This window comes from Neovison vison, chromosome 7, assembly GCF_020171115.1.
Source record: "Neovison vison isolate M4711 chromosome 7, ASM_NN_V1, whole genome shotgun sequence".
In the NCBI taxonomy this organism is placed as follows: Eukaryota; Metazoa; Chordata; class Mammalia; order Carnivora; family Mustelidae; genus Neogale; species Neogale vison.
Window position 1 is genome coordinate 184,111,776 of NC_058097.1, and position 20,088 is coordinate 184,131,863.

The following is a 20,088-nucleotide window of genomic DNA, read 5'->3' on the forward strand; positions in this document are numbered from 1 at the left end:
GGACAGTACAGTCAGGATTGTAAGAATGAAATTGGCCAGGACTTCTAGAATATTATAGTCTTGTGGGAGCTCTAATACAAATGTACAGATACATATTTTAAAAGTGTACATATAGATGTCCTGGGTACTAATGCAAACCAACATATTCAGTATTTAAATGCCATAAAGGATTATCATAAATAACAGATAATCAGAGAAAATTTTAAGGGGATTCAGGATCATATGTAAGTCTCTAAGGGGACATAAACTTGCACTGAGGCAGAGTGGTGGCGGAGGAGGTAAGAGATTACTTAAAAAAGCAGAGGAGTAGGAGCATGAAATGAAGGAAAACTGACATACCGGAAGCAGAAGGCTTATGCAGCAGAATTTAAATAGTTGACTTGGCCCAAATGAGGGGCACCACAAGCCTGCGGGAAGTTTGGATTTCCTTCAAAAAAGAGACTTAGAAAGAAACTGCAATCCCCTTAGGCAGGAAAGGGTTTGATGAGAGAGCACTGTGTATAAAAAGAATGATCTGCCCTCATATGTAAAAGAAATTTTGGAAAGAGGAACAGTTGACGGAAGAGTCCTACGACTTCAATAATCCACATCCCTAGCATTGCTTTAAAACTCAATGAAACTTCTCTTCATGATCTGATGACTGAGATATGCACAGGTGGAAATTAATTAGCCCTAGTTGAAATCCCATAGACCACGAAATACCAATGAAGGCGAAATTAGCTTCTGTATGTGGTCACATGGAAAAAAAATTATACACAGAGATCAGGGTATGATTTTGGAAACTCTGATGTTCATGTCAAGAGAGTGGCATCTCGGATCTCTGGTACTGCTCGTGTCTACTCTGTAAATGGCACACCAAGGATAATTAAACACATGTACCATTTTGGTTCCCTAAAGAAATACTGTACTTTCCAACTTGAAACAATGCTGAAGCACAGAAAGAGCCAGAAAGCTATATTAGCAAAACCTAGAGGAAGAAAAACCAGATTGAGAATGGAATGAGGAGGGTTGGAAGGTTGGCTTAGTATTACTGACTGTTTGATCTTTGGCAAATTGTTTCTCTCCGAGGTGCACCTTTCTAAATGGGAGTGATGGTAATAACATTAATAAATAGACATTGAGAGAATTACTTGAGTTAAATGTCATAGCATAAACTAAAAACAAATCCCAAAACCTGCCCCTGTACCTCCCAAAATGCCACTATCACACACCCCGTTGCTCAATGCAGAAATGTAAGACTCTTCCTTGACTTTCCTTTTTCTTTATTTATATGCAACACAGGACTATTCATGGGATTCACTAAAATAAAACTTGTGATCAGTCGACTTTTCCTTTCGACCCTCTCTAGACCAAATCATCTTCATTTCTAACTTGGACCACTGAAATACCATCTGACCAGTTTCTCTATCTTTGCAATTGCCTTACCACAGTGAATTCTCCATATGGCATTTAAATTTTTAAATTTAAATTTAATTTTTTAAATTTTAAAAATATAAATATGTTCATGTCATTCTTCTGCTGAAATGCCCCTATTAGCTCCATATCCTTTTAGAGTAAAATGCAAACTGTTTTGGTCCCCAAATCAAGATCGTCTGATACCTGCCTGTGTCTCGTACCTTTCAGCTTTTCTTTATCCCCCTTCATTGGACTTCCACATTGGACTTCCTTTGGTCCTCAAATGCACCAAGGTTTTCTTCCCTGGGGACATTTGCAGTAGGGTCCCCTCTGCCTGCAACACATGTCCTTTGATTTTTGAGTGGTTGGTTTTCCTTGTCCTTCAGAACATTCTTTAAATTTTTCCTTCTCAGGAGGTTTTTTCCTTGACCGTCTAGCCTAAAGAAGTGTGTCTACCATCATCAATGATATCACCATAATTAATTTTTATCATACTTATTGTTGGTATTTTTCTCATATCTTTAGATGCTTATTTCCTTACTATCTGTCTCATCTGAATGGAATGTTAAGTTCCATGGAGCAGAGACTTGTCTGTCCTATTCAGTAGTTTTCACCTGGAATAATGTTCCTCAAATATTTGCTAAATGTATGAATGAATGAATAAATGAGTAAGCTGCTGTCTAAGCAGCCCGTAGATAGTTAAGACTATAAAGTCACTGAGGACCTAAATGACATCACACTCACTAATTGATCTAGGGATCCCTAGCATCTAGTAGAGCCCAACTCACACAGTAGGAATTTCATCAACTTCTGAAACGATGCTTGTCTAGCTTTTAACTATTTTCACAGAAGTCCTTCCTACAAAGAGAAGTTAGGGAGCGCAATGCAATATAAAGTTCATTTCATTGTTTCCTAGCTCTCTTTTCTATTTTGTGTGTTTGTTTTCAGGGGAAGGCTTCTCGATTTCCTTGTTTTATTATTGTTAATAGCAGCCCTATTTAAGTTTGGCCAAACAATGCCCTCTGCTGTATGTGCCTAAAATAGCATGATTGCCTTGAAATTCTAATGTGGATAATGCATAAGTTGTTCTCCTGATTTGCTTCTTCAAGTGCACCCACATGTACATCAGAGGTAGGGAGGTCTGGCTCAGCTTCTGGGTCACTCCTTCGGGTCAGAGCCTTTAGAGCAGAAAACAGGAATTCATACGGCAGAAAGTCAAGTAATCGTCAAATCCCCTTTAAAATGGAAGAGATCTTGATCACCACATTTCTGCTTCAGGAACTCATTTGAACCATTAATTAGAAAATCCATGGGTTGAAAAAAAAAAGACCTCTTAATTCTTTTGTCACAACCCAAAGGAACAAGATGGAATAGGCAGGGGATTATGGTAGGCGGTCACAGCTCCACCTCTGTTTTCGCTACGAAAAGTCAAATCTACTTCATGTTAGAAAAGCAGACCCAGAAATATAGCTCATGACTTGGCAAGGCTAAAAATAAAATTAATTTGTTTTTTCCTTCTTGTTTAGTCTCACATGATGCAAGAGAGATAAACATACCTGGTATGAAGCTTCTGGCTGGTTATGAATCCTTTTGATCATATTCACTTTTTGATGTTTATTATTTATGAAGAAATGAAATATAAATGACTGACTTGTTTCTCAAATGAAAGGGTGGGATTTGAGGTGTTCAGAGCTATGTTTGTATTTTTATGATAGATGTTTGCTCTGTTGGTTTTGTGAAATGAATAGCCAAGAAAAAAGCTTAAAATCTTAAGCTCCATATACTGCTTGATATTTCATTCTTCAGGAAATGAAATCAGACTGTCTCAATTATCAGAAATGCCTACTTTCTCCTTTGCACTAATATTTTTAAGTCTAGATCCTACCAATGCATAAAAACATCACTATTCTGCTTTTCCTTTTAATTCTTTCTCTTTTCTCAGGTTCAGGGCCACAACATGATTAATACATGTTTTTCTTTATCTCCAGAATTGCTCTCTTCTTCTTATACTTTTCCTGGGGGAGATCTATGCAGTTAACACTTCCCAGATTTAGTGTAACAAGCCTTAAGAATCGAGGTGATCACAGTTCAAGAAAACATAACACATCAATAGTTCCCATTTGCTTTAGAGAATAAAGCTGACATCCCTTACTGCCTCTACCCACTAGATGCCAGTAGCACCCCCAGTTGTGAGGATCTAGTGTCTCCAGACGTTGCCAATGTCCCCTGGAGGGCAAATTTGCCCTCTTAAAAACTACCACGTTAGTGTGACACATAGGACACTCCATGATCCTGCGCCATACTGCTTTCCCAGTCTTATCTCCCACTGTTCTCCATAATACAGTCTAGGCTGCGGTCTGTTTCTGATGCTAAAAATATGCCTCCTACTTTTCCTCTTCAGAGCCTTGCTCCTGTTGTCTCCATTGCCAGCAATGTTCTACTGTGACTTTTCTGTCAAAATTGTACCCAATCTCAGAGCCAATTTTACAATGACCATTTCTATTTGACCTTCGTTAGTCTTACTGGCTGGGACTAATCTATCCTTCCAAAAGTGCCTGTCATGCTAAGACTACAGCAGTTATCAACTGTGTTGGAATCTAAATGTTTGGGTATGTATTCAATCTATTTAATCATAAGCTTCTGAAAGATAGGACCTGGATGATTTCTAGGCATGCAGTAAATATTTGTGGAATTGTATTACTGAATGTAGCCCATATTTTAATTCACAGTCAGGAGCCAGGATGATAAGCTGATTTTCTAATAACAATTAACATATGAAGGTCCATTGATAAGATCCATATGAGAACCAAAAAAGTTAAAATGGTATACAACTTAGTACAAATGATAAAGAGAGGGGTTTAGTAATTACTCCTTGGCCTCTCATGCACATAAAACAAAAATATAAAAATAAATTCTGAAAAAGTAGATTGCCCAAACTCAGCATGTAAAGGTGTGATTGAAAACAATAGACTAAGTGAAAATTTCTCTTTACCATCAATAAGCTGTATCCTAAATATTACACCCAGAGTACATGGCACATTGTAACATTATATCTATCATTACACACACACACACACACACACAGAAAGACAAAAGGAAAGGAAGGACGGAAGAAAGAAAGAAAGAAAGAAAGCAAGCAAGCAAGCAAGCTCAAGAAAATTTGGTACTTACCAACTACTTACATAACTAAGTGAAGGCTAATGGAATATAGAGTTTTTTTTTTAAATCAGAGATAAAAATGTGTGTAGTATCCATCTGTGAAACTGCCTAAAGGTTGGATACTCTGATATATATACTCTATCACTGTGAGAATACATGATTTAATATATACATAGAAGGATTTAGAACAGAACAGTGTCTGGTATATAGTCAATACTGGATGAACATTTGTTGTTGTATTTATGTTATTGTTATTTGTCTAGTCCCAGTGACAGCTGAAGTCCAATTATGGAGAATGACAGATACATCAGACAATTATAATCTGATGCTAAAGCAATTTGAATCATACAATTAAGTTTTCTTAGTTGATTTCTCATCAACTGCCTTATTGAATTATAATGGTTTTTTTTTTCATGAAAATGCGTAGTTCAATCCAAGAGCTCCTAAGAAGCTCACAAATGGATTTTAAACCATTTATGAATCTCTTGAAATTATATGCAAATTTTTGTATAAGTGTGGAGATTGTATATTTTTATAGGAAGATTATTCATTGGTTTTATCATCATATTCTCAAGGAGATTTATGACTCCAAAAAGTTTAAGTTCTACATAAAAAGATTTGACAGACTGAAGTACTTGAAGTGTCTGTTATAGCTTTAGCTATAATTTAACAAACTGGCATTCTGCTTTCTATATTCATGTCTTATGTGTTTATAAGTGTGACTACAACTTTCTCATGATGAGCTACCCAAATCAAATTTCCGAGAGTATAAAATTAAGGACTGTCAGACCCCATCTTGAGTAAATACTTCAAAACGAATGTCCATTGGAAAAGGTCTTGGAATGTCATTTTCCCTTGTGACAGTGATCCTTGCCACATGCATTACACTGGTATTCAGGTGACAATTTGTCACTCCCTGTCATTTTTTTAAGGAATTTATGTCAAAGTAAGAATCAGGATGCTGCATAACGAAATGAGGACTTCTCTGCTCCAGAACTCCCCCATCCCTCATTTAACCATCATTTATTCCTTAAAGGAAAATGCACTGAGATAGTGTAACCGAATTATTAATATTTATCTCTTAGAATATTTTACGTAGTTTTGGCTGATGCCTAAACAGAAAATATCATGCTCATTAATATTAGTGAAGATCATTGTATAACAGGAACAAACCAAAAAAGTAATATTCTATTACAAATAATACAACCAAAATCCCAATAAGAATTTCCCCTCAAACACACTCAAACACAAAATCTATTGTTGAATGAGGTGAAACTGCAGAGATTAGACACACGTTTTAGCCTCTCAGGACCCACAATAGGATGATTCTAGGCTTTCGGTTTGAAAAAGGGAATAAAAAGAAAGCAGATAAAAGAGGCTGAACAGGGCGCCTGGGTGGCTCAGTGGGTTAGGCCGCTGCCTTCGGCTCAGGTCATGATCTCAGGGTCCTGGGATCGAGGCCCGCATCGGGCTCTCTGCTCAGCAGGAAGCCTGCTTCCCTCTCTCTCTCTGCCTGCCTCTCCATCTACTTGTGATTTCTCTCTGTCAAATAAATAAATAAAATCTTTAAAAAAAAAAAAAAAGAGGCTGAACATTACGTTACATTTAATCTAAGTATTAAAAATTATCTTTCTCAAAAAAAAATTATCTTTCTCATGATATTTTCTATCAGTCCATAGGGGCTAATGATATATTCTTTTATATGTTCATATTTTATATTAATATTTATATATTCTCATGTCTAGGTTAATGACAGGCAAGTAACTAAAGAAACTTTTGAAAATCTAACAAGTCCATCTTTAACATAAGATCTTGGCAAGGCAGGTAGAGAAGGATTTGATTTCAGAAAGTTGGTAATGCAGTTAATGACCTTGCTTCCCATGCTTCCTTTGGATTGATGACTAGCTAGGAGGAGTTGATAGCCATTAACCCTCAACTGCTCCTTAATCCTTAGGAAATGCCCTGTGCAAGGTCATCATTGCCTTTATAGGTTGAAAACAAACAAACCAACAATAGCATCCAAAAGGCATATAGATTTTTATAATGAGTAATATAATTAAATCGCCATGCTTGGAAATCTGGAGAATAAATACCACATATAGAGAGTTATTCCAATATTAAAATCACCTTCCAATGTTTTATCAAGTACTTCCCTGTTTATTCTTAAACAGTACAAAACCCAAATTTTCTAGACAGTAACCAAACACACACACAAACACACACACAATCTTCCCAGGCAAAATACTAATGATGTTTAGGATTCATTTCATAACCATTAAAGTCATTTCAGCTCTAATAATGTATGCTTCCAAATATGGGTACCAATACTGGGTGAACTTTCCCTGTGAGGGAATCTCTTCCATTTAGTAACTCCCCATCACCAATCATTTGAAACACTGTGCTGTGACAAGCCTAACATCAACAACAGAGTCACGAACCAATGTCAAACGCTGCACTGAGTAAGTGTGTAGGTGGTTGAGCAGATCATCAGAAGGAAAAGCAAATTTGTAATAGGATGGAAGAGGGATAAGAGAAGAGTACAGTGTAAGGTCTGAAGGCTACTAAGAAATCATTTCAATAAATGAGGAATAAGAAAATGAGGGCCTCCTTTTTAGCTAAAATATAGGCTGACATGACATGAAGATTTTCACATCTCTGCTCTAGACTCCCTTTGTAGTTCACCAGCTTCCTTGATTCCTGACCCACGACTGGCTGCTCTAACGCCTGTATATTTCAGACTCCCTAAAACATCAGAGCAAACCCATCCATCAGGTCCTGGCTCCTACGGAAGACCTCTGAACAACCACCTTCCAGTTCTCAGCATGACTCAAGAGTTTAATAAATTCACCAAAATGACCCACAAAAACCTGATAAGGAAACTCTCTTTAATTGAGTCTGTGTTTTTGAGATCGGAGCAAGGGGAGGAAACAGAGTAGATTCCTTCTGTGATTTCCAGGCAACGTCCTTTAATCAGAATGCAGATAGCAGGGATGGCCTCCTAATTGGAACTGGAGCTGGTTTCAAGTAACCTCAACACTGTTAACATTGCATAATGACAAAAGCTTGGTGATGACATGTCAGATAATGGGAATGGCTGTAATCAGTGATTTCTTTGTTTCCCCCTAATGACCGCAAAAGAGGGAATTATATGGCAGATGCAGACATTTGGAAATTGGATTCTTAGTCATTTAGTTAAGGCAGTCCTCATTTTGCTTGGTGCCGTGTTGCACATAGGTCATGCATATTGGCACCAAGTCCTCTTTTTTTGCATAGTTCGTTTATGACAGATTTGCTCTCAGTTAAAAAGGAACCTTGCAACATGAAGACTCCATTCCAATATGAACAAGCTTCAGTTAACTCAGTACTGTGCAAAATAAGAACTCCAAGTATTATCTGATACTCATTGGCCCAAAAGGCATCATTTCCAAAAACATACCATGGGAAAAAAGTTCAGGAAAATCCATGAAAAGCAATAAGGAACTGGATCCCCTTTGGTATATTAATGGAATATACCATTATAGTGACACACATGCATGTCCCTATAAAAGTAATCATTGATGAACTACTTTTTTCTTAGTTTGGAAAATGAAAATTTCCTTGGTTTGGAAAATGAAAATTATTTCGTGGTTGTTTCTCCACTATTTTTTTTATTCTCTAAAGGATGCATCCTAGGAAGAATAAATTAAAAAACACAGGGGTGACAGTCAGATCCCAATACACATATCACACATCCTAGGTGACACCAATGCAAATCACTTAAACTTTCTGTACCCTTCTGTCAAGTGAAGACAGAATGAATATCTGCTCTTCCCAGGCCAAAGAAATACTGAAAATATAAGGTTTAATCAAGAATAAATGTAACAAAAAGCAAAACCCACAAAATGAGGGTAAATTATGATACTTTTGTCACTCTTACACACCCCAGCCTCATTTTTTAAGTTGCACCTGCCATGTGAATGGAAATGGAAGATGGATAGGGATGTAAGCAAAATTCTGATATCAGTGGTTGGAACACTACTGCCTATGGACAAAATCTGGCTCACCACCTGTTTTTTTTTTTTTTTTTTTAATTAAGTTTTATTGGAATACTCCTTCACCCATTCGTGTATGTATTCTCTATAGCGGCTTTCACCTTAAGGTGCAAAATTGCGTAGTTGGGATAGACTACAAGGCTCCCATAGCCCCAGATACTTACTTATTGACCCTCTACAGAAAAAGTTTGCTGACCCTGCTCTGGAATTTCTATAATAATTTCTTTTCTTACTCACTCTCTTCAGCCCAACACCTGCCAAGATGATCCATTAGGGTCTATAAATAGAAATATTAGAATTTCTATTTATAACTAATTTTTTTTATCTTAATTTGAGAGAGACAGCGCACAAGTCAGTGAGGAGAGGGAGAAGCAGGCTTCCTGCTGAGCTGGGAGCTCTACGCAGGACTTGATCCCAGGACCCTGGGATCATGACCTGAGCAGAAGGCAGACATTCAACCAACTGAGCCACCCAGGCACCCCTATAACTAACTTTCATCTCAGAAATAAAGAGATTCATTTTTACTAATTTGGCAATGGTTCCAGGTGTCATATAACATATGTGAGGAGTCCTGAGCAAAAGAGGGAGCTCCATAACACAGCGAGGTGATCTGTGGTACAATTACTTTCTCATATGTTTTTAGCACTTGGTGACATACTACAATCTCTGTCTGTCTGGCTAAGTGGCTTCAGGGATTCTTTTATTCAGTTTTTTGTTTGTTTGTTTGTTTGTTTTTAAACTAACCCAAAATGGAGAAAGGAACATAAAGAGAAGAATCTTTCAAAGGCAACACAGAGTGAATATTCTAATAAGTCAAGCATAAGCACACAGGTAAAAATGACAGAGCTAACATCTTCTCTCCTAGTATGAGCTCTTTGAAGCCTTATGATGATTATATATTAAAGGAATATGCATTGTGATTAATCTTGTATATGTATATACATCTACATATATACATATATGACATATGTGTATATATGGGGGGGGTAACAATTATGCTCTCCAGCAATCATCTCCTGTCCCACTCTTGTCAAAGCTCTTTACTCTTTCCTGAATTCTCTAGAAGCCCACCAACATTTCTGACTGATACATGGCTTCTTTTCAGTTTTTTCCTCCCCACTTCACCCCACCCCACTAAAGCATATTGCTATGCAAAATCAATGCCTCTTCTGTCCCTGGGATTGGGAACCTTATTTCTGCATGCCTCTCTGGATCCTGGGAGAATGACCTGAAAACAGGTCCTTAAGAGATAGACTTTGTAAGTACCCTCTCCTTCCTTCCTTTCCTACCCCCCTGCTAAAAGTGTCTTCCTCTCACCATTTGTTGGAAAGATGGCTTAAAATCTGCAGGTTGAAGCTTTAAAGCTCATGAACATAGAACCCAAATTAAGAATCATAAACTTTGGGCTCCTGGGTGGCTCAGTGGGTTAAGCTGCTGCCTTCGGCTCAGGTCATGATCTTGGGGTCCTTGGATCGAGTCCCGCATCGGGCTCTCTGCTCAGCAGGGAGCCTGCTTCCCTCTCTCTCTTTCTCTCTCCCTCTCTGCCTGCCTCTCTGTCTACTTGTGATCTCTCTGTCAAATAAATAAATAAATAAATCTTTAAAGAAAAAAAAGAATCATAGACTTTGAGAGTTTTAATTTTAAAAGGAACCCCACAGACTTAGATAAAAACTCTACTTCCTCTTTCACTATATAGAGATCTATCTGGTCAGTAACTCTGAATCTCCTTTTCCTCACCTGTAAAGTGGGCATGCTATTTTTTTTTTAAGATTTTATTTATTTATGTGACAGAGAGAAATCACATGTAGATGGAGAGGCAGGCAGAGAGATAGAGAGGGAAGCAGGCTCCCTGCTGAGCAGAGAGCCTGATGCGGGACTCGATCTCAGGACCCCGAGATCATGACCTGAGCCGAAGGCAGCGGCTAACCCACTGAGCCACCCAGGCGCCCCTGGGCATGCTATTTTTTGTCCTTCCTTTCTCATTACCAGGATAATTTTAGATAGTTTGTGAATTATGAGATGACTTATAACTTATAAAACTATACATAGTTGGTAGATTTTGGAGACTGATCATTTTTAAAATTTTGAACCCATACTGAAAATACATATAATCAGAAATGTGGGGGAGGGAGGGAGACAGAAAGAGTAAAAACCACAGCTCTCTGTGTGGCAGATACTCCTGTGCACTTTACATACACTTGACTGAATCTTCCTAACACCTGCGCACAGTAGATGCTGCTTGTAGCTCACCCCAAATCACACGATTAGTAATTGATCTCCAGTCTGTCTTGCTATGCCCTTTTACCCACTGTGCCAGATGGATACACTTTCTACTAGCTATGTTGCTTTGGAGAAGCAATAGACTCTCTCGGCAACTTGTTTCTAAAGGGAGGAAGAAAACACAGCTCTTATGGTGTACTGGCTGTATTATTATAACTAATCTTAATGAAACACCACTTCTTAGAAGTGCTCGTATTCATTTTGTCTTTGAGAAACCAAGACAGAGCATCTACACACTATAATCAAGGCTTTTCAACCAGCCTGTTGTGGGCTCTGGACTTCAACCCCCAGCTCTAGATCCATTTTTCCTTCCAGCACACTGCCTGGCAATGGTTGTGGTGGGATCAACTTAGACAACCTAAATGCCAGTATCTAGCAAATATTGCACACACAGTAGGTACACAATACATAGTAATTTTTTTTTCCCTAAATAAACTCCTTCTTTCTCTTGCAATATGATCAGCACAATGATTTTACGTTCCATTTGGAAGACTGAAAATCAGGACTGAGGAGACAGAAACATCAGTGTGGGTTGCCTAAACCAAGGAAAAACCGTAGCCGGGGTGGAAATGTGAACCTTGATAGAAGCCTGCAAACTTTCCAGCTGGCAGCCAAGGGTTCCTTCTTACCAGCATGTGCTTCCTTAGTAAACTTCACTCTCAATTCTTCTCTTTTTGAAGAAAAACATTTCCAGCTAATAACACAATTACACTTAAGTATCAGAGCTCATTTTAGTATTATTACATTTGTTAAATCTAACTGAGTCCAAATTACTTCCTCATTGCTAATAACAGAGGGGGGAGGAGGAGCAGAGGAGGACCAGGAGGGGTTGGGGGAGGAGGAGGAGGGAGGGGGAGAGGGTTTCCAGGGTTAAAGGAAGAGAAGGAGACACATACACAGAGTAACAGAAAAACAGAGAGATAGCAACACTGCATGTAGCCTCAAGTCCAATGAATGTCAGTTAAACTTGCTGCCCACAGTTTCTATGGAAACCCCTTAAGTTAAGAGTGGAACACAGACATTTTTTTGGACTGAAATTCACAAGCTGTTTATTTAATTATGATGAAACATGAGACTGTTAGGGACAATACCATTATCATACTGATAGCATTTAGAATTCAACGAATAGGTATAAAATAAAAAGCTTAAAAAAATTCTAAATCATCTCCCCTTCCAATTTACCCACCTTCATGTGAATTGCATGCAAATAAAGTGCATCTTGTTTTTACAGGACTTCTCACATTATTTCCCACGGGCGAACCCCAAATTAGCCAAATGACATTCATTAAAAGGGAGTTCTTCAGAGGCCTCATGCCAATTATACCCCCCATGCCCAGTGAACAAAACCAAGGTCACAGCATATTTTCAATTAAACCCAGGATAGCACCAAAGTGCAGCACAGCTGGAAAAGCAAGCACATTATTACCCCATAGATCATTTGTGAGCAATGAATAGGTCTCTGGTGTTTTTCTGTTTTATAGATATTTGAATATAAAAATAAAGAAAACAGCTTCAGATTAGCTTTTGCCTTCCAAAATAAACAACCACTTTTAGGGCATTACTCCTGGTGGCCGAATGAAGAATGATTGGAAGCCATCCCTTTTCTGTCCCTGATGATTGGAAAAGGTTTGCTTAGCCTTTAATTTGGCCACAGGGAACCATGTGATTGATGGACTCATTCATACCCTTGTTCCCTCACTAGGGGAACATGGAGTTTCCACCTACTATATATCAGGCACTGTGCTAGGGACAAGGGAGGCAAGAAGATTAAACCCCAGTCCTTAGCTTAATTATGGACTTTTTAGAAGGGAATTCATTAATTTTACTGATAAATATTTATGGAGGAACAACTACAGCTCATGGGCATTAGACTAAAGAGATCAATAAACCCAGGGCCCTGCCTTCCAGGAGATTACAGTTAAATGGAGACAAAAAAGACACACAATCATAAGTCAAAAAGCAAGGAGTCAGTGCTCCTGCCTGCTGCATCACAGTATCTCACTGTAGAGATAGAAAAACTATCTACGGATGCTGTGCTCCAGAAGGGAAATGCATTTATGGGTGTGGCAGGATTGGCTGGCAGAAGACAAGGTAGACGAGGGAGCTTTGGGAATATTTCTGTAGGAGAACCACATTTTCAGATCAGTCTATGAGCCGCCCAGTCCCTTATAAAATCTTTACCCCATAAGATACAACCGAAGGACGGGACACTCACAAGAGAAATGAATCCCAAGGAGAGTCATCTCTGGTTTCAAGCTGGGAACATGAAGGCTGTCTCTAAGCTGGCAAAAGAGAAACATACAAGAAATTTGCAAAGGTGACTCAGGGAATATGTCTTTTCTACTATACTGCAGCCTTTTTTTTTTTTTTTTTTCCAATTCAGTAGTGGTTTGCAGTAGCTGGGCTTCCCACAAGTTGCTCGTGCTAGCAAAGGCCGTCATGGCTGTTATTGGGTTTGACAGTGTATAATGAGCCACTTCACATTAGCTGCTGTTGTAGTGTTCAGCATATTGTGGGAAAGATTTAGCATGAATCATCACCCACCTAGCTCTCCATTGTGGTCTCTGTGCTGTAAATAGGCAACGTGTTTGCCCATCTAAAAAAATAAAAAAATAAAAAAGCATCCATTAGAACAATTCAGCACATTTCTGGATCTGCTGCCACCACCATCACCACAGACAACACTGGTGACAATATTTATTGAATTGCCACGGTATTTTAACATTCTCCCAGGCAGAAAGCCAAGCAGCTATTTTAACCACTGGCCATTTGGAACAATGCATTCTTTAATGCCAATGAAAAAACGCATTTGGAATCAGAAGACCTATCTTCTACACTCGGTTATGACTTATCAGATGCGTGACCTTCAACAAGTCACATTTTCTCTCTGATCCAGTGTCTTGACCAAAACCACAGCTTAAGATCAAATGAGATAAAATATTTTGAAGATGGGTATAAAATAGTTAAACAGAACACACCGAATTACTCAAGTCAAATGGGATGCTCAGAGTTTGGACATAGGCCTGAGCTGTGAACTCCAGTTGTTTCTTTTTCTATAGCCAAACACAAAAGAGATGCTAACATCTCTTCCTCCTATCCATCCCGATTCCTAGTCCCTGCTTCCTTCCCACACTCCCATGGCAATGGCATATTAAAAGTCAGAATCTGAGCTGAGGGCCACACAGTACTTAGAGCGAAGAAACATGAAGAGACAGTGCTGGCAGTCTGCAAAGCATCATGAAGTAAACTAAAGAATCTTTAATTCCCACAAACACAGATCTTTACAGCCGAAGCTTAAACATACAGTTGGTGCAAACAGTATAAAGCGGAAACCCTGAGCAAGTCCAGATGGGTAAAGCCCACACAATTAGTAATCAAGATCAAGGGACTGACATGGATATTGAAATCACCAAGAATTCTATCAGGAGTAGGACTGGAAAGAACAGCAGGGAGGCAGGTGTTAAAATCTTCAAGGAATGAGGAGGAGTGAAGTGTGGGTCTGTTGGTGACTCCTACAAGGAGGTGTTAGCAGGTGGCCTAGTCTGATGGTATAAGCTTCAAATCTGGGCCCTTGACTATGATAGATGGGTCTGTGGAACACAGAATGTAAGTAAAAGTGCTTCTCAAACTTCAAAGCAATATACCACTAGTGAATATTACTATTATTATGTAAGTAAAACTGAATATAATTAAAATTTATTTCAGAGATGATCTATGGCTTTTCCATTATTGGTTTCAAAAGATCTTCTTGGAAGTTCCCCCAAATCTCATGGTTTTAAGAACCACGTGAAATGTGAGTGACAAGTTAACATGTCAGGGATTTATAATAATGTGAGAGCAAGGCAGTGGGTAGCAATTAGTATATGTAGAGGGGATAAAGAAGAGGTAGAAGAAAGAAACGCATGCTCATTGCTAAATCAAGTTCCCAATTCTTAGTACTTATATTAGACAAAAATTAGCAGTATCTGACATAGTGAACACCCTGTCCTTTCTGAAACACTGTCTGCACTTGGCTCCTGGGAAACCACTCTCTTGATTCTCTTTCTACCTCGGTGGCTAATCTGCTCCACCTCCATCCCTGGTTGTGCCTTATTTGTCAGGCCACTAAAACCCTGAAGTGCACCAGAGCTCCAGGAGTGGACCTATTCTTTGTCCAGACTTACTTTCCATGTGATCCCACGGTGGCTTTAAACACCATCTACAAACATACATCTCCAGTCTGTAATGCAGACCTGCACATCTAATTGCTAACTCAAGACCTTCACGTGGACGCATCAAAAATCGATCTGTCTAATATAAAACCCTTGATTCCAACTCAACCTCCATCCCCAAGGAAGACTTTTCTAATAGCAACTCCAGTCACCTATTACTTCATTCATTCGACAAAAAATTTTAAGTTCCTACCATATGCCAAGCACAGTTCCAGGGATCATCATCCTAGTAACTCAGACCAAAGTCCCCTTGAATCTCCATTTTTCCACCTCATCCTCACTTCTGCATCCTGTTGTATCTATAGCCTATCACCTTTACATCTTATTGCCTATACCTTGGAAATTGTGTGTATCAAGAGTCTCATCGCCTCTCTTGCCCCCCACTGCAACATCCTAGTCCATTCCCTATCGCATGATTGAGTTATTCCAATAGGCTAGTCCAATATCTGATGTGTTTGCTTCTCTGGGTGCACCCCCCTCGGTTTCTTCTCCACACAATGGAGTAAAGTTTAGAGTCAACTTCAGAAGTTTTTCCAAGCATGAAATGAGGTGATGTCCATAGACCACTAAGCCTGGCATATTGTAAGCTCTCAGATAACAGGAAGGATTATTGTTATCTGAGAGAGTTTCAGTCATTGTTTACTAAGAACTACTCTACTGACTTGGGGAGTGACTAAATAATTTACCCACTTTTTAAAAAAAAATTTATTTATTCATTTGACAGAGAGAGAGAGAGATCACAAGTAGGCAGAGAGGCAGGCACAGAGAGAGGGGGAAGCAGGCTCCCTGCTGAGCAGAGAGCCGGATGCGGGGCTCGATCCCAGGACCCTGAGATCATGACCTGAGCTGAAGGCAGCGGCTTAACCCATTGAGCTACCCAGGTGCCCCAATAATTTATCCACCTTTATAAAATGAGTGGCTGGGGCTGAATATGGTCCTCATCCTCATACAGGATCATGCCTAGACGTGGGAAAATATACCACCTCGATCTTTTACTTAGCACCATAAAAACAAGATTGGTAACAAGAAAGATGGTCATGAGAATCTTACCCTTTGCTTTTGTTATACATTATAGATTAGAAAATTGTCTCATATACATTATCCTGTCTGGCCTGCACAGTTACGGCAGGTAAGCAGAATAGATTATATTTTTCCAGTTTGCAAATGAAAAAGCTACAGTATAAGGAAGTTAAGTAATGGGGTTATGTTTAAAAGGAATAAAATTGATGTGATAACGATTAATAGAAGAAGCTAAGCATTTAGAGCTCTAGGCTAGTGGTCTGCCTGATACATAATCTTTCAAAATGAACATGTTAAAGGGTGAAAGGAGGTACTTATGCCATTAATTGTTCCAAGGTTCTTAAAATATGTAGGAACTTACTGCCCCCCCCCCACCACCACAAAGAGAGGGAGAGGAAGGAACTGAGGGAGGGAGAGGGAGAGAGAATCTTAAGCAGGTTCCACAAACAGCATGGAGCCTGACATGGGGCTCAGTCTTGCAACCCCAAAATCATGACCTGAGCCAAAATCAAGAGCTGTATGTGTAACTGACTGAGCCACCCAGATACCCTGGAACTTGCTTTTTGTGTGTGTGTGCGCACACGCTTTTTAAACACATTGTTCTATGTGGGAATAAAAAAAAATATATATGCATTGAGACATTATCAATGATTGTGTTAGTCATCACATTGTACTTGCCTACCTCTGTGTCTTTCTGCATCATTAGATTACAGGCCTTGCTGGGACAGGCACTATATTCCATTTTATGGGCACGCATAACCCAGTTACTGCCATTTAGTACATGTTCAATAAATGTTTCTTGACTAAGCGAATGAAATAGCTTATTTGGTTATATCAGAAAGAACCAACTGAAAGTACACCCGGAATCTGAATCACACAACTCATCTGTATGATTAGAAGGAAAGGCCCAATCAAAAACTGTCGATAACAATGATTTCATATGGTTCAAACTACAGTTTTCAAAGAGGGACAGTGATTTTGGAAATCTCCAGTTTGCCAACCACATTTCTGGAATTTATGGAAATCCTTTTCAGCTTACTTCTAGTTATAGATACATTGATGTACCAACCAAGGGAAAAAGAGCCAACAATTTTATTTCACTGGGAAGTCTTCTAACTTCAGACCTTCAAGCTGTGGCACAGTAATTAGAGACAAAACCAGAATAAGTACATTCGGTACCGCGCTATAAACGGTTCATTCTCTATTGATCACCTGTGGCAGGGAACCCAAGCACAGAGCAGAGAAGACACTTGCTCTGCCATTGCCTTAAAATCCAATAGTACAGCCATTTGTACATCATGGAAAATTAAGATGTCCATGCTGTTTTCTCTTAATAAAGCTGCTCAAATATTATTAATTTTCAACAGTTCTATTCTGACTCATTCCTTTGTCATCTGACTTGCCCACAGAGAGAATTAACCACTTACTTATCATTTTGTCCATAGTGCCCTGCATTATACCACTTATCACCATGTGAGAACCAACACTGTATGCCAATTAATCAACTGCCACTGTATTACACTGTGCTGAGCATACACAGAAAATAAAAGTTTTAAATTAAAGTGAAGTGAGTATCTGAAGTATAGACATGGATGAAAATATATATGCTACTTAATATTACTGTAGCGGCAACGGTACCCTAGTTTAACACTGGAGATCAGGATGTGTGGGTATAGGAGATGGTACAACAAAAGTGTCCTTGATTTTCAAATAACAGCACCAAGTCAACCTCCTGCTCTAACCAATCTAACTCTATGCTCTGAAAGGACACGTGATGGCTGTGGTCTGTGTAAATGTGACATTTATCTTCATGAGTGTAGTGATGAAGAATGGATCAGGACCGCCACAGTCATGAGTGACTTATCCCATCTCTCTTCACAAGTGAAGATAAATGACACAAAATATCAACCACCATACATGATATATATTTATTCCACATTTTTACTCCCACAGACACAAACATACAGGAGGCCTTTTCCACAACCTGATTGTTTTTCATTTTCAAAATATACAGCTAACAATAACAACAGAGAACCTCTGGCAAAGTCACAGGCAATGAAAAATGCTGAAATGACTTCTACAGGACAAGCTATATGCCGTGAGAGGTTACGTCAAGACATCTTATCTCTGGGAACTCTTTAAAATGGCTGCAAACCTCCAGATAAGATTTCCACCAGTCTCTGAGTGCTGTCATTAAGCTAATGTTATGAGAAAGTCACAAAGACCCTCCAAGGATACTACATTAGATTACTCCCCCACCTGTGGAAAATTCACATAGTGACAGTTCTAAGAGAGTAGCTTCCAAGACCTCCATGTCATATATATTCTGGTTTACTGTGTTCTCCAATGATGTTCATTATCCTCAGATGATGCATTCCTTAATTTCAGAGCTGGATTAAGATGACCTCATTAAGCTTCTTAAGTTGCTGGTAAGGTGGACAGGATACAAAAGGCTCAATAATGGCATCTTCAGGGATGTTCTCCCCTCTCAGCCCTCATAGCCAGATAATGTGGGTGCTCAGTGTCAACCTACCTCTGGATATGGCCTTTTTGAGGTTACCGTGCTGTAGGATCATTGAGAACATATGAGATCATTTTAAGTTATTGCATTCAAACCTAAACCTAATTTGAAGCTGGCTCTCTTGGGGAAAGACCCTGTCCCTTAGATCGAGTTCACTAGAAAATTACATCTGGATTATCAGAAAGCCAAGTCTTCTTTTTGCCAGAGCAATGGAAAGTTGTAGTTTTTGCCTCCTATTGCCCGTGCCTGACTTTTCCCCCATGTTGTCAGTCCTTCTCTCCAGTCAAAGGTGGGCAGTGGACTCCGCTTACAGGCAGAACAATTCTTGGCCATATTCTGTAGCCTCACTCTCACACTCAGCCTCCCGACATCATTGTTCCAGATTTAGCTCTGATCTTGTGCTCCAGTAGCTTATACTCAATATTCTACTTTGGGAAATAATACCAATTCAGGGCCAAGACCATCCTCCCTATGTCTTTGTAATCTCATACGGGATTACTGTCCTCTTCTACAAGTTTAAGTCTTCAGTAGTATAACATAACCCAAATCTGGACCTCAACTACTAAGGATCTGATTTGTTTCTTAAATTTCTAGATATCAAACATTATCACCTTAATCCTGATCAGAATTAATAGGCTTTTGACATACATCTCATTCAACATTAATTGAACGCTTAGTGAATACCAGGGACTATTTCAGACACTCAGGATTCTGTAGTGAGTCAGATAGTAAAGAACTCTCACTTCACAGAGCATCCCTCTTAGGGGTTAGATAATAAACCATAAAAGATTGGGTAGAAATAAGTATTGAAATGAAAATAAAAGAGTGAAGAGGCAGGGGGTGCCTGAGCAGAACTATCACCTAGATTTGGTCTAGTAAGATCCCTCTGCAAAAGAAAACGCTTAACTTTTATAATGACAAGAAAGAACTCAGACACAGAACAATGTAGAAGAAAACCTTCTCTTCTAGCCAGAAAAGGCAGCTAATTTAAAGGCTCCAAGTTTGAGGGAATGCTATGACCTAAATGTTTGTGTTCCCTCTCAAATTCATATGTTAAAATCCCAATGCCCAATGGAATGGTATTGGAAAATGGGGCCTTTGGGAGGTGCTTGGATCATTAGGAGGAAGTCTTCAGGAATGGGATTAGAAGAGGCTTCAGTGAGGTCTGTCACTCCTTCTGAATGAAGACACAATGAGAGTCCACAACCTGGAAGAGGACCATGTTGGCTCCCTGCTCTCTGATTTCATACCTCCAGAACTATGAGAAACATGTTTCTGTTCTTTATAAGCTCCCTGGTCTAGGGTGTTTTGTTAGAGCAGGCCAAACAGATGCAGACAAGAAGCATGTTATACTTAAAGAATAACAAGGGGAAGACTTGGGCTAGACGAGTAGGACTAACGTAGGCAACCATAAGCGTAGGAGATGTGGATGAAGAAAGAGTATGTTGGTTTCCTTTGGTTTCCACAACAA

General features: G+C 39.1%; 1 protein-coding gene across 13 annotated transcripts in view; it reads right to left on the reverse strand.

Moving 5' to 3' along the window:
• LRRC4C (leucine rich repeat containing 4C) overlaps positions 1-20,088 on the reverse strand; it is a 1,197,418-nt gene that overhangs the window by 9,605 nt on the left and 1,167,725 nt on the right. For 9 of the 13 annotated variants that reach the window (XM_044259104.1, XM_044259107.1, XM_044259106.1 and 6 more), the window contains 2 exons: positions 13,410-13,461; positions 13,081-13,147 (listed from right to left, as the gene is read on the reverse strand). The exons of 2 other annotated variants lie outside the window; for them this stretch is intronic. The gene's annotated coding sequence lies outside the window, so the exon portion shown is untranslated. The remainder of the gene's footprint in view (positions 1-13,080; positions 13,148-13,409; positions 13,462-20,088) is intronic. 2 more of the 13 variants (XM_044259111.1, XM_044259114.1) reach the window with 1 other exon arrangement.